This window comes from Rhipicephalus microplus, chromosome 2 (genome assembly GCF_043290135.1).
Source record: "Rhipicephalus microplus isolate Deutch F79 chromosome 2, USDA_Rmic, whole genome shotgun sequence".
Classification (NCBI taxonomy): Eukaryota; Metazoa; Arthropoda; class Arachnida; order Ixodida; family Ixodidae; genus Rhipicephalus; species Rhipicephalus microplus.
Genome location: NC_134701.1, coordinates 30,486,490 through 30,500,752, shown reverse-complemented (window position 1 = coordinate 30,500,752; position 14,263 = coordinate 30,486,490). Strand labels below are relative to the sequence as shown.

Genomic DNA, 14,263 nt, shown 5'->3' with positions numbered 1-14,263 from the left:
ACATTGTACCTACAAGCGTTTCAAAATTCGCGCGCGAAAGTCATGTGTTAATTTCTAATTTTGTTTTTTCGTGAAGATAAAATTATTTTGCCCCCTTCGTTTTTATGTTATATATATTTCCGTTTACTTTTTATACTTAACCGCATTATTAAAGCATTTTATTGCGCCATTGTACGTCTGCGGAGTTGTAACCGGAGCTGTAATACATGTTTCGGCGTGCTTGCTCGCTGGTCGGGCGCTGCAGCTTGTCGGTTCTGCATCGTTTTTTCTCGTTTTTTGAAGTGTTTCGCGCGCTGCGTTCGTGTTTTGTGTTCTGCCGGTGCTGCCTATTGCGAAGATGAACTCTACTCAAGCGAGGACGTGTGGCGTCGCATTTTGGAACACTCGCCAGGTACGTACCACATTCCTGCTGTCGGCGCTTTGTCAACACCGAGAGCGTGATAACGACGCCATGCTACGTTTTTCGTTACATGTGGGCGATAAGTGAAGTTTTTTAACGTAGCGAACCTGTTTGTGTGTGTCATTTCATCAGGATGAAGGCGTTTTTGTAGGAAGTCAAGCGTGGGCGAGCTTTTTCTTTCGATTGAAGCATGGTTCGGTGTGTCAAGCACATGGCGCGTGCGTGCGCAGTGGGAATTCGGCGGCGGGTTTGTGCGAGTTGTGACGGCGCTCGCCTCTGTCGGCAGTGGTGTTGGCAGGGAGCCCTGTTCGCGATGGACCAATATTTTGGTTAAATAATTGTTGGGCGAAGACGGCGTTTGTTAGCTGTAAGCGTTGATTACGCCTAGGGAGCGTATGTTTGGATCTCTTAACTTGAGGATTTTTGTTTTTTTTTGCATGCCTGATCATATTGTGGTTTTGGGACGTTAAACCCCACAAATCAATGTTCATATTGTGTGCTACAGGAGTCAACGGGTTCTTATGTTGTACGTTTCATATGTTGTACGTCCAAAGCAGTTTGGAAAGTTTCATATGTTGTACGCCCTTTTTTTTAAACTGCGGTCAGAAATCGCTGCGGGTAGCCGAACGTATGCCGGTGTATGCATCCACGCCGGCACGCATCTTTGAACTCCCGTGTTACTCAAGTTCGCGTGCAGCATGCTGCCTCGCCTTAGGTACGGCTCGCAAGGCTTGCACGTATGTACGCTTAGGTGTTTATGCAGCCCGTTTAGTCAAGTCTGAGCTTACGTTATACACCCGCAACATAGGTTGTCTGATGCGTTCGGAACCCATGAATTTTGAGCCGTTCGTTAAACTTGAACCGTATTTCCGAATAAAATTTTCATGGCTTATTGGGGCCGAATAACTGTAGCTTAACTGTGCGAGCCCTAATTCGATCAGCAGTTCATGCGGTAGAGCACATTTTATTTTATTCAGCTTGTTTTCGCTATGCTTAGATTTCATTATTTTGTGGCGGTTTATCAAATATTGTATGTGCCTCGCCCAAACTTTGTGTGCAAACTTTGCTAAGCAATTTTACTTGTACAAACAGTAAGAACAGTTTAGACCATCACCTCCAATGGCATTTAATTACAGATTACTAGCTTATGCCGATCTGGCCAGAAACACACATGAAAACATTGAAAAACCACACACTGGCCACGAATAAAAGCACAGTTTTTGTCACTTGTGAATAGGGCTTTTGTGTGGGGGCCAAAACGTCATGCTTTCAATTAGGGTCACCATGTTGTTTTGTCTTCGCTTCAGATGACAAGCTTCAGTAAATTCTATAGGCATGCACTACAGTTATAGAAGGGATCTGTGGTGTTTGGAGAAACGAATATATCATTTAACGCTCAAAACTTGCAATAATGTTATACATCATTGTATGCATACATAAGGCATGCACGTGTTGCTGTGAAAATGGAAAATTGGACAGTATGTTCATCTGACAATCATGAATATAGACTGCATGTTTCCAAGCTGTTGGCATTGACGCAATTACACAACTTCAGAAATCAGTCTAATCAAACGTTTATTGTGGATTGCTAAATTGTGACCAATGCCTTCCAGTATTCTTGTTACTAGAGATCGTTGCAGAAGCTTGCATGCTTTATTGGGATGGTATTTAGCTCAAGATGGGTGCGTTGTATTAGCATTTCCACATGTTTTTCTATTATTTATTAGACAGCCTGTAATGAGGGGTATGTTAGGGATGAGTGAGGGGCACTGCCTTTCTAGCCACCTGGAATCATTTAATTAACAGCCATAATTTAGCAGTTGACAATAGTAATTTAGTGAAACCAATTTTTTATGTTATCGGCATAATCGTCCTAATGTAAGCAGCCGAAAGAAAGTTACATTAGTTGTGTTCAAACTAAAATTCGTAATATAACTATGTGTTACCTCCAATGGATACTTGATCAAAGCGCATACCGTCATGTGCGCGCTGCCCTATTAATGAATTGGCATGTTTACGCACTATGCCAGAGCGCTATTCAAGTATATTTTGTGACACATCTGTTATGTGAAAAATGCATATTCTTTCGTAAGGTTGCAGCTATGTTCGCCAAAAACATTGAGGATGTTTTTGTTGTAGCATGTCTGGTTTTCGTACATCCTACTCTTTTAAAACACGACGTTCCAGATCATTCTAAATTGAGTTCCAAATTCTGCTTCGCTAACAGACACATGAGTAAATTGTTTTTTTTTGTTTCTCTCGCAGTCTATACATGCTCGTCGTAGGAAGAGAGTGTGTGAGACGTCTGGACTAGCCCATCATCAAGCCGCGGTGGTCTAGTGGCTAAGGTACTCAGCTGCTGACCCGCAGGTCGCGGGTTCGATTCCCTGCTGCGGCGGCTGCATTTCCGATGGAGGCAGAAATGTTGTAGGCCCGTGTACTCAGATTTGGGTGCACGTTAAAGAACCCCAGGTGGTCAAAATTTCCGGAGCCCTCCACTACGGCGTCTCTCATAATCAAATGGTGGTTTTGGGACGTTAAACCCCACAAATCAATCATAGCCCATCATCAAGGCTGGCTCGTGGAAAATTCGACTACTGGTGCACATCAGCGGCGCATGGCTTCTGTTTCTTCTGAAAAGCGAGCTGCAGAGAGCCACCTGGTAGCTGTATTCAAGGAGCACAAAGGTTCAGGGTGTTCAAAGTTAACCCTTTTGTTTTTTTCTTAAAAGAGAAGTCAGCGCTGTAAGTTATGTATGTAAAGCCATTTCTGCTGATAGCTATGTATCCAGGAGGATGCAATGTGAGACAATAATTATCACTGTCAGCGGTGCCATTAAGTTTTATTAATCAACTTAATAGTGACCACAGCAGGAGATCGTGTATGTGTTAAATATTTGAGCCAGTCATATTTCTACTTATTATCACTTGTAAGAATTCTAGCATGCCTGTGCTCAGATATCCTGCTGGAAATTTAGTTGCGGCTTGCATTATTATGTGTGCAGGACAGTGAGCACTAGCACAGACTCCGATTTCATGCATTTAATCTGACCGTCGGTGGAAGGCATGGGCAAACATTGAAATGGTTACTCTTGCTATTCGCTGGCGATAGCAAGAACCGACTGCTCGTTCCGCTATGGAGTGATATTTTGCTGAACCTCACTGCCTTGCATGCGTAATCATGAAAAGCAAAATTAAGCTTTCAAACGGGATATCTAGGAGCATAAACATAATCAAAAAATTTTTCCAAATGGGACTGTGTAGAAACACGACTGCCTCCAACTTTTTAATGCAAACATACCTGCTTATTTGCGTTACTAAAATTTCAATATTTTTGGTTGATAGGGCAGATGACAGCATTATTTTATTACTTTGTGTCCCCCTGGACACAATCTGCCAAGGTGTTTTTCTGTTCTTAAGGCTGAAATTCAATGTAACTAGGCAGTGCATTTAAGAATGTGGCAGTGCTGCTTACTGAGCTCTTTATTGGATATTTTGTTTTTTCCAAGATCTACTGAGTGTGTTGCTCGCCAGACTTGCATGTCATGTTAATTGATGCCTTATGTGCAATTGGCCATTTAAAAACACTTTTTGTGTTGTGATAAAAAGTAGCACAATAATGATTTTCTCTTCAGTGTAACCTTCACTGAATATTCTATTTTAATATATTTTTGTCACTGTAGTTATTTCATTGCCTTTGGGAAGTTTAATTCATAAGTACAATCAAGTGTTTTCCCACTGTCATACTTCATCGTACCTAACATTGCCAATTCCAAACCATGTCGGATATTTTACAGTGATACATACTCATGTTTAACATTGTTAATGTTAACTGATAGAAGGCATACTAGAATATTGTAACGTGAGTCCTTGGATTGGGGGGTTGAATGGTGAATTTTTTCAACTACATAGTAATATCTGCTTGCTTTATTTTATGTCAAGTGTAATGAGAATAATATTTACCGAGGTTAACGTGTTAAAACCACGATATAATTATCAGGGACACTGGAGTAGAGGGTTTAAGATATTTTGACCACCTGGGGTTCTTTAAATGCATCCACGTCTAAGCAGACAGGTGTCATGCATTTCCTCCTTAATCGAAATTGCAGCCACCACAGCCATGGTTTGATTTTGTGGCCTTCAGTTTAGCAGTCAAGGTTTACTTGAAGCGTATATTAGTTGTGGGCTGTGGTCTTGCTTCCATGATGCATCTTAAGTACAGCAGTTTGTTGCCAACCAGGCATCTCTACTAGTGCACTGGTCTTGTGTTTTTGCATTCATAATTTACTGCAATATTTAACTATTTTATCAAGATGCATTTCTGAGCAGCTCTGCGAAGTGTGTACTGGTGCTTACTACATTCCTAATTTTTTGCAAGAGGTAATGATTGTTGCATGTATTCTGAGTTAGATATGAGGTTACGAATTTTCCTTCTTTTATACTCTGTAAGAGTGTAAAGCCGAATAATCACTCTGATATACTTTGCATATTGTACATCAGATGGCTAAATTGTTTGTGGAGAGCTTATATAAACAGCCCATAGTGTTTCGAATGCCTTGAAAACTGCCTTAGGATCAGAAAAAACTGTTGTGAAGAGTGGGATAGTCTGGGTGAACAGTGGAAGTTCCTCAGATAGGCTGGTTGCTGTTTCGATAGGAGGACTTATGTTCGTCAAAAGTGCCTTTTCTTCTCATCCTTGGCATGTTAGCTTTAAGGGGGTTAGTAGAGACGTCATCTCCTGGTGGTGGTGCGTGTCTTTGTTGGCAATTGCCACCGGAAAAAAAAAACTAGAAAGCAAACAAGTGCAGTCCTCACTTCATTTCAAGTTGGCTGGTAGCAGTTCACAATGTTCTCCGAGGGTAGAAAAAAAAATGGAAGCAAAAAAGAGGAAACACGCAAAGTAGGAGCGGTGTGCTGCCGCTACAGACACGAAAAAGCAAAGAGCTTGAAAGTTCGAAGCCAGCAGACGGTCCCCGCGTTTGGCCATCACAAAGGGTTGCCGACGATAAAGGCCTATGCTGTTCTCGAACATGTATGAATGGGACCCATAAGAAAGCGGTTAAAAATAGCGCAAGAGAGAAGCAGGTGGCTACCTTTAAATGCTAAGATGTCAAAGGTAAGCGACACCAGATGTGTTCGAAAGAGAATGAGTTTATTTGGGAAAGTCATTGGTTAAAATATGCTTTCGCTATCCCCGTAGGTGGCCCGCTCAACAGAATTGCCTCAAGAATTTGGCGGCATGTTGGCAGAGAAATAAGGAAATTCAGAATGCAAAGGAATTGAGCATCAACGAAACACAGAAAGAAAGGAAAAAATGAAAAAAAGGCGGGTTGGAGGTAGGTGACACGCTAGCGTTAACAGATGAGGAAAGGAAAAAAGAGACGGAGAAATTTGTGGCTTGACAGTGACTTAATGGTGCATGGTAGGAGTGTTTTTTGAAGCGACAAAAGAGGAAAGATAGCTGTGGTCAAAAGGTTCTGGAAAATAAAAACTTTGTAGTTGTGTGTATATAGGCACATGTATATCTATATTTATAATTTTAAAAATTTTGAGAGAACATCAATAGTACAACTTGTAGTCTAGGAGCGATTCCTTGTAATACCGGTTATGTCTATTTGAAGGTTGAACCTTTCTCGTTTCTAAATGCTGTCGTAATTATGCTATGGCTTTCAGCGATTCCGAATGGCGACGTGCTACATGGATTCATGATCGGTGTAGGTGCTTACATTTGTGTATCAAATATCATTCCATGTATTTCCTCTCTCATGGTGAGCAGAAATTTGTAGAACATAAAGCTTTGCTTGGTTGAAATTGTGGCCCTGTAGATTGAAGTGACTGGCTGCTGCTTTTGGTAAATTGTGTTTTGTGTCTGCACAGTGGCCGTTCAGTCTTACGTGAATTGGCTGCCCAGTTTTGCCTATATATTGTCTGCAGGTGGCACACTTGAGACAGTATATTAGGTTGTTCGAAGTGCAGATGAAGATCGATGGGACCTTGTGAATGTAGTCAGATTCTGTGCTTTTTAAGTTGTTAGCCAGCTATATATTTTTACAGGTGGAGCATCTGGGCCGGCCACAGGGACCAAACGTCCTAGTGTTTGCTTTAAATTTTGCGGGAATTCGCAATGCGTGGCACGTGGCATTTGCAACGCTAACTTAAAGACATGATTGTTCACGCAAACTTAGACTAGGACGTCTGATCCCTGTGGCCGGGCCAGGTGCTCACCCTGCAAATATATACAGCCGGCTACCAACATAAAAAGCACAGCATCTGACTACATTCACAAGGTCACATAGAGCTTCACCTGCACTTTTAAACAACCTAATATACTTTGAACGTGTGGACAAGCTGTTCTCGAAAGTCGCCCCAAGTTAACAGACTGGCTTCTCTGTTCTCATACCAAATTTTCGCACTGCCGTCAAGGTAGAAATAGGCACGTGAGAGCTTTTCTTGTTCAGGCCATAGATTAATCTTGGCAACACGCTCATAGTGTTCAAGCCAGTCGTCAACATCTTCATGGCCGCCGCCAATAAAGGGACCGGGAACCAGCGGTTGAAAGATGGTTACCTGTGAAGGTTGTGTTGGCGGGGGGCCTTGGGGCGCTGGTTGCGGACTTGCGTTGGCCATTTGGAGAGGCAATCGGCAACTGCGAGGTTCGGTGGAAGGAGTTAACTCAGGAGCGAGGCCTATCAGCCGCCGACTGAACCGGGGCACGGGAGTTGCAATGAGTGACAATGCGTCCGAGGTAGATGAACGGCTCCCAGTGGGAGTATGGAGCATTAGGTAGGGTTGCGCCTCAGCACTTCCACCAGTGTCGCGGTACAGCGCAAACCAAAGGCAGATAAAAAACTGCATTACTGGTTTAGCATCGGGGCGATGCACAATAGGAGGTAGGCAAATGACGCGTGTGTACTGGTGGACAAAAACGACGATAAGGGGATTTGGCGGACACCAGGTAGAGGGGCTCTGGCTGATCGAAGATAAAGAAGGTGATCTTGCTGTTCGGCTGCTGAGAATCGCTGTGTCAACGTTTATCTGCCTTTGGTTCGCGCTGTCCCGCGACTATATGTTAAATTTGAAGTACAGCAGAAAAAAATCGGCAATCAAGAGTTTTAATGATAACAAAGGCAGGGAGCATGAGATACAGGTCGTCGCGCTAGAAATATTGGATAAATGAAAATACTTGAGCACATGGATAAATAATGGGGCTGAGTATCTCAGGGAGCACGAAATATACGTAATGACTTGAAACACCAGAAATGCAGCTGTAATGAAAAATAGGGCACTGTGAAACTATAATAGGTATGGCGCGAGAGGGATTTGAAAAGGTGCCATGGCCTCGGGTTTGACGTTCGGCTATGTGGTCTTGGGAATGAAATCATAAGTTCAAGCAAGATTGGAACTGAAAAAACGCGGCATAGGTAGACTTGCTTTGGGAGCACACGGAATTACCCCAAAATCAGAGGGTGCAGGGAGACAAGGGATGGACATCGTTTGAATGCAGGGAAGCTAGCAGCAAGATAGAATGTCAGGAGCAATTGAGCAAAATGGGAGAGGAGCATTGGGCTTGGAAAGTTTTCAGTTACTTGTGCATGAAGAATGTCCATACGAAATGGAGGGAACGTGCTCTAATATTGTTCAAGCAAGTATTTAGACAACAGCAGAATACCCGCGAAAAGGACACATCGGTTAAGAAGAAGGTTAAAGAAACAGAGAGGGACATGTACAAGATAGAAATGTTTACGAAATAATCACTAGAGTCGTGCCGAACTTTATAGCAGGAAATTCCAAGGGAAAAGATCTACGATGGATCTTGGGGTAGTCCTCTGCTCTTCGAGGCTAGAACGAGAATATTGTGGACCAAGACGTACCGAGCAAAATACGAAGCCACAGACACGAAATGGAGTGCGTGTGAAGGGGAGAAAACGGCTGAACATTTGATATTGTTCTGTAAAGGGCTTCACACTATTGTCGAAAATAATGGCGCCGAATTTTTCAAGCATTGGGGTTTAGGGACAGTGAAGGCAAAATAGACCTTAAGCGGGTAGAAATAACCAAAAGGAGGCCAACTGATTAGTGACTACCATCGAGGCGCGAGTGGAATTTAATCAATAAACACACAGTGATAGTACTTAATTTTATGGCTGGGTGGCGTGAGCCACCGCCCAATACAAAGGGCAAAGCCGGATACATTCATCCATTCATCTGTTGTGGGCTTTACCCACGATGGAAGCCGCAGTAAAGCGGCGGGCGTCTGCTACGAGCCTGATATTTTTGCGGCTGTTAGGCGAAATTGCAATAATTTTGGCAATATTTCATACCATGCCATTCTAACGTAAAACTGTATTGACTCACCGTGCGCTTAAAACGTGTTTTTGTGGTGTGAAAGGCAGATCTGGTTTGTTCACGTCTAGCTGGCATAACACCGCAATAATACACACATATTCGGCCACCTGAGGAACGGTTTCTGGACGCGCTTTATCAAGAGCGAAGGGGTTTTAATTTAGTCAAGTGTGAAATAACGAATGTAGAAGTGCTAATGGAGATTATGAGCTGGAAATTGTACAAATAACCTCTGGAGCGTAACAGGTGTGTGCGCAGCAAATGGCTAGCTCATGCTAATGCGTTTGATACCTCTTTTACTTTGTGCGCTAGAGTTATTTTTTAAGTCTTCCAACTGCCCTATCCTCTTTTCTCGAATTGTTGAAAGCCTTGAATAGCTCATACGAAGTGGTATGTGCCCGTTGGTGTGGATTTGGCACAAAAAAAAAGGCAGATCCCACGTACGGTGGAATCGATCATTTGCGAAGTACGAATGAGAAAGGTTGATATGTCACTTTCAAATCGGCACAAAGTTACGAGGCGGAGCGAAATTATGCCGTTTATGACTTTCATGTCATGGATAACATGTTTAGATTTGCGATTTTCCTTCATCGTCTATTCACAGCACGTCATACAAAATTAGGTATATGTTCAGCAAGCAAAACGGCCTCGAGCGCCATATGCGCGTGGCATGTAGTGATGTTTTACATGACACGCATATCAGCATTATCACGTTTCGGCGCGTCATTTACATTCGTCCTTGATTCACGTCACGTAATACCAAATGTGGTATATGTCGAACTAGGGAAACGGCCGCGAGCACCCTATGAGCGTAGCATGTAGTCATATTTTACGTAACACGCGTATCATGCTTCTCATGGTTATTGATCATGTCATTTACCTCTGTCGTCTATTCACGTCCACCAATATCGAATTTGGTATGTATGGAGCTAGCGAAACAGTGGTATATTGTCATGCTCTTAGATGAATTCCATGTCATAATTATGTCGTTGGACGTTTCATTTAGCTTCGTCGTCCCTTAGCGTGATGCATGACCATGTTTGTTATACGTGGAGCTAACGAAAAGGCCCCGAGCGTATCATGATCTTGGCATGTAAACATGTTCTTACAGGAAACTCATCTCAAGCTTATCAAGTTGTAACCAGTCACATACCTTCGCCGTTCCATGACGTCCCGTAATACCAAATTTCGTATATGTGAAACTAGCGAAGCGGCGGCGAGCGCATCATTAAGCGCCCAATATACTCCTACGGAGTGTGCAGTGGAAGTTGGAGGCAGGGTAGTTAGACAGGACACTGGGAAGCTTTCCCAGGAAACGAAGAATCTCATTAAGAAGCACAAATCATGAAGTCTCAAGTACAACAGAAAAAATAGAACTGGCAGGGCTTTCAAAGTTGATTATTAGGCGTAAGGTATGCAATGTGTGAAGGTATAACATGGAGAAAATTGGACACACTCTGAAAAACGGAGGAAGTTCAAAGCAGTGAAGAGAAAACTTGGGATAGGCAAAAATTGGATGTATGCACTAAGGGACAAAGAAGTCAAAATACTACCAATATGGATAGGATAGTTAAAATAGCGGACGAGTTTTACAGAGATCTGTACAGTGGTCGGGACAACCACGACTTTAATGCTATAAGAACTAACAGTACCTCAGATGACACCCCACCAGTAATGATAAAAGAAGTCAAAAAAGCTTTGGAGAGCTTGCAAAGGGGCAAAGCTTCTGGTTAGGATCAGGTAACATCTGATCTGCTGAAAGATGGAGGACAGATTGTGTTATAAAAACTAGCCACCCTGTTTACGAGATGTCTCCTGACGGCAAGAGTACCAGAGTCTTGGAAGTACGCTAACAACATCCTAATACATAAGTAAGGAGATGACAAGGACTTGAAGAAATATACGTCGATCAGCATGCTTTCTGTAGTATACAAGCTATTTACAAAGCTGATTGCTGACAGAGTAAAGAAAACATTAGAATTCAATCAACCAAAGGAACAAGCAGGATTTCGAACAGGCTACTCAACAATCAACCACATTCATACTATTAATCAGGTAATAGAGAAATGCTCAGAATATAACTAACCAGTATACATGTCCTTCATAGATTATGAGAAGGCGTTTGATTCAGTAGAAATATCAGCCGTCATGCATACACTGCGGAATCAGGGCGTCGATGAAGTATATATGAACATCCCAGAAGAAATCTACAGGGGATGAACTGCTACCATAGTGCTTCATAAAGAAAGCAACAGAATACCAATCAAGAAGGGTGTAAGGCAGGGGGACACAACCTCCCCAATGATATTTACCGCGTGCTTACAGGAGGTTTTCAGAAGCCTAGAATAGGAACAGTTAGGAATAACAGTTAATGGAGAGTACCTTAGTAACCTGCGCTTTGCCGATGACATTGCATTTCTGAGTAACTCAGGGGACTAATTGCAACTCATGATTACGGAGTTAGACAAGGAGAGCAGAAAGGTGGGTCTTAAAATTAATCTGCAGAAAACGAAAGTAATGTACAACAACCTCGGGAAAGAGCAGTGCTTTGAGATAAGTAATAGTGCACTTCAAGTTGTGAATGGCTATGTCTGCTTAGGGCAGGTAATAACCGCAGAGCCAAACCACGAGATTGAAGTAACTAGAAGAATATGAATGGGGTGGAGCACATTTGGCAAGAACTCTCAAATCATGACAGGTACATTGCCACTATCCCTCATGAGGAAGGCATATAACAGCTGTATCTTGCCGGTACTTAGCTGCGGAGCGGAAACTTCGAGACTTACAAAGAGGGTTCATCTTAAGTTGAGGACGACACAGCGAGCAATGGAAAGAAGAATGGTAGGTGTAACCTTAAAATACAAGAAGGGAGCAGAGTGGATTAGGGAACAAACGGGGGATAAGGATAGCATAGCTGAAATCAAGAAGAGGAAATGGACACGGGCCAGACATGTAGCGCGTAGACAGGATATCCGCCGGTCATTAAGGGTAACTGACTGGATTCTCAGAGAAGGCAAGCGGATTAGGGGGAGACAGAACGTTAGGTGGGCAGATGAGATTAAGAAGTCTGCGGGTATAAATTGGCAACAGCAAGCAGAGGACCAGGTTAACTGGCGGAACATGGGAGAGGCCTTTGTCCTGCAGTGGACGTAGTCAGGCTGATGATGATGATGTTGATGATACTCCTACGTAACGTTGACGCACGCGCACTCTGGGCGCGGCGACGCTACGCTACCGAAACGCAAGGGCTCTATAGTCTGACGCCAGGTGGGACCGGCGCGACGAGCGTCCGTTCACGTGGCCCGGCGGCAACCGGTGCAAAATGCGGCATGCTGCATTTCGCGCCAACGACGTGATCCAGACGTCTGCCTCTCTTCGTGACGGAGAGACGCCGGGCGCGCTCAAATGCGCATGCGTTAAAGCATCACAGCGCGTTGCGGGCCTGCTTGTATAGACAAGAGCACGCCTATCTCGCATCCAGGTGCCTTCGGCGGTGTACCCTCGCTCCCAGAGACGCCTTATTTGTTTGCAACTGCCAAGGCGTGCCTCGCTAGCATTGCAAGCAGTGGCTCTGGGAGTTTAAAATGCGAAAAAGCGCCTGTTCATGCTGTGCCCGCTCATTAAAGGTCTTCTGGTCACCACTGCGCTGTCATATGATGTGGCAACAACCAGCCCCAGAGGAAGAGATTGCTGAGCATTGCCTGTGAAGCTCACAGCGCATCGCGGGAATTGTGCTGGTGCGGTGTTTTGCAATTGCACAGATTTCCGCCCACAAGGAAAAACGCTGAGCTCCGCCGCCTTACGATATAATCGCAATCAGCAGGAAAAACTACGAGCCCAGTGAAGTGCACAAGTAAGTATACTTATTGTGTTTATTCAAGTGCGACTCCAGCTGTTTCACTTTACAGCAGCGATTTGCTTGCAGTATGCCTGTAGTATGAGGCACAAAACTATTGCCTACTCTTACGCAGGCCGGATGTCAATAATGGAATACATGATTACGACTCACGCGTGAATGCATGCACTGCACATATTTAGTAGAAGTGTAACGGCGTACTATCGTGATGCGTGAACGGTGCGGAAAGCATGACTTTTGACTCGGTCGAACTGCGACATGCCTTGACTTTCACCAGACGAATTTACAGGTGCTCTCGGCTGGCATCACCGTACCATTTTAAAATCTTGTTCTTGCTGGCACTTTTGCAGCGCCAGTGTGTTCCAAGTGACCGGCAGGACTGGTAATTGATGCAGATGTGGTGCATGAGCGTAAGGTTGAACCAAATTCTAGCGCTATGTTGACGCCGGCTTACAGCACAAATTTTGCCTTGTCACAGCCAAGGCACGCCGCAGTTCGACCGAATCGAAAGCAACGCTTTCTGCTGTTCGCATTTTTTTCAATCGCAATAGTACATACCTGATGAAGCTGCTTTCGTAGTCTTCAATGCACGTGCTGCGAACATTCCGGACTGTTGAGGAAGGTCTCCTTGACGTTTCACACAAAATCAGCATTAAATTCCAGCACAGGAACAGCGCGAAACATGCTTACAGCCGGACTCAAGTTGTGAAGTTTTGCGTTCAATTTGCAGGGCGTCTGCTCGCCTGGCAGTTGAGAGTGTTGCTTCGCCGCGCTTGTAACAGACGGCGCCACGCGCTTTTCAATATGGCAGCAAGCATTGAGCTCGCTGTGTTCTGGTGTATATGGCAGGAAGATCAGCGCCTGGCGTGGCAACGCCGGTGTGACGCGACGAAACGAACGCCGGCTCACACGAGCACCGGGTCACGTCGAAGTGAATTGCCGCCTTGAGTGTCACATGTAGTCAAGATCTTACATGACACTCATCTCATGATTATAATGTTTGTACGTCACATACCTTCTTCATTCATTCACGTCCCGTAATACCATATTTGATATAGGTGAAACTAGTTAAACGGCCACGAGCACATCATGAGCATGGTATGTAGTCAAATTGTTACATGACAGGCATGTCATGATTTACATGCTAGGGTCTGTCGCTTGTGTTCGCCAAGCAGTCATGTCATACCATACGAGTTATGCTACAGATCATGTGAACGAAACCACCGAAAGAGCAGTAAGATTTTGAAATGTATATCATGAAATACATGTCGTGATCTCCATGTTATGACTAGTCACTAATGCTCGTCATACACTCATGTTATGCCATACCGAATTTGGTATTGATACCACTATCGAAGCTGCCCGGAAAGCTAAAAGTTGTAGGCGGCTAGATGGATAAATAGATACGCTCCACGTCGCCAAAGTTCGCAAAGAAATGATTCACGTTTAATAAAAACCTAGTTAATTGGCGTAAGTCTATCGTCTTCTGCACTGCACTCTGTTTTGTACTAAATACGTGATTGGTTCGCCGATCACGGAGACAGTGTCAAGCGAAGATGCCATGATGGGGCGACATAATGGCATCGCAAACTTTCAAATCGTGTATGTAATGGTGATGCCATCACGTGATAATTTTTATGCATTATACTCGTACGCTCAGCGTGC

General features: G+C 43.9%; 1 long non-coding RNA gene across 1 annotated transcript; it reads left to right on the top strand.

Moving 5' to 3' along the window:
* The first annotated feature begins 219 nt into the window (after positions 1-219).
* Positions 220-6,210, top strand: LOC142796200 (uncharacterized). Its single transcript, XR_012893619.1, has 2 exons — positions 220-391; positions 2,666-6,210. It is a non-coding gene; the product is annotated as an uncharacterized LOC142796200 (long non-coding RNA).
* The last annotated feature ends 8,053 nt before the right edge of the window (positions 6,211-14,263 follow it).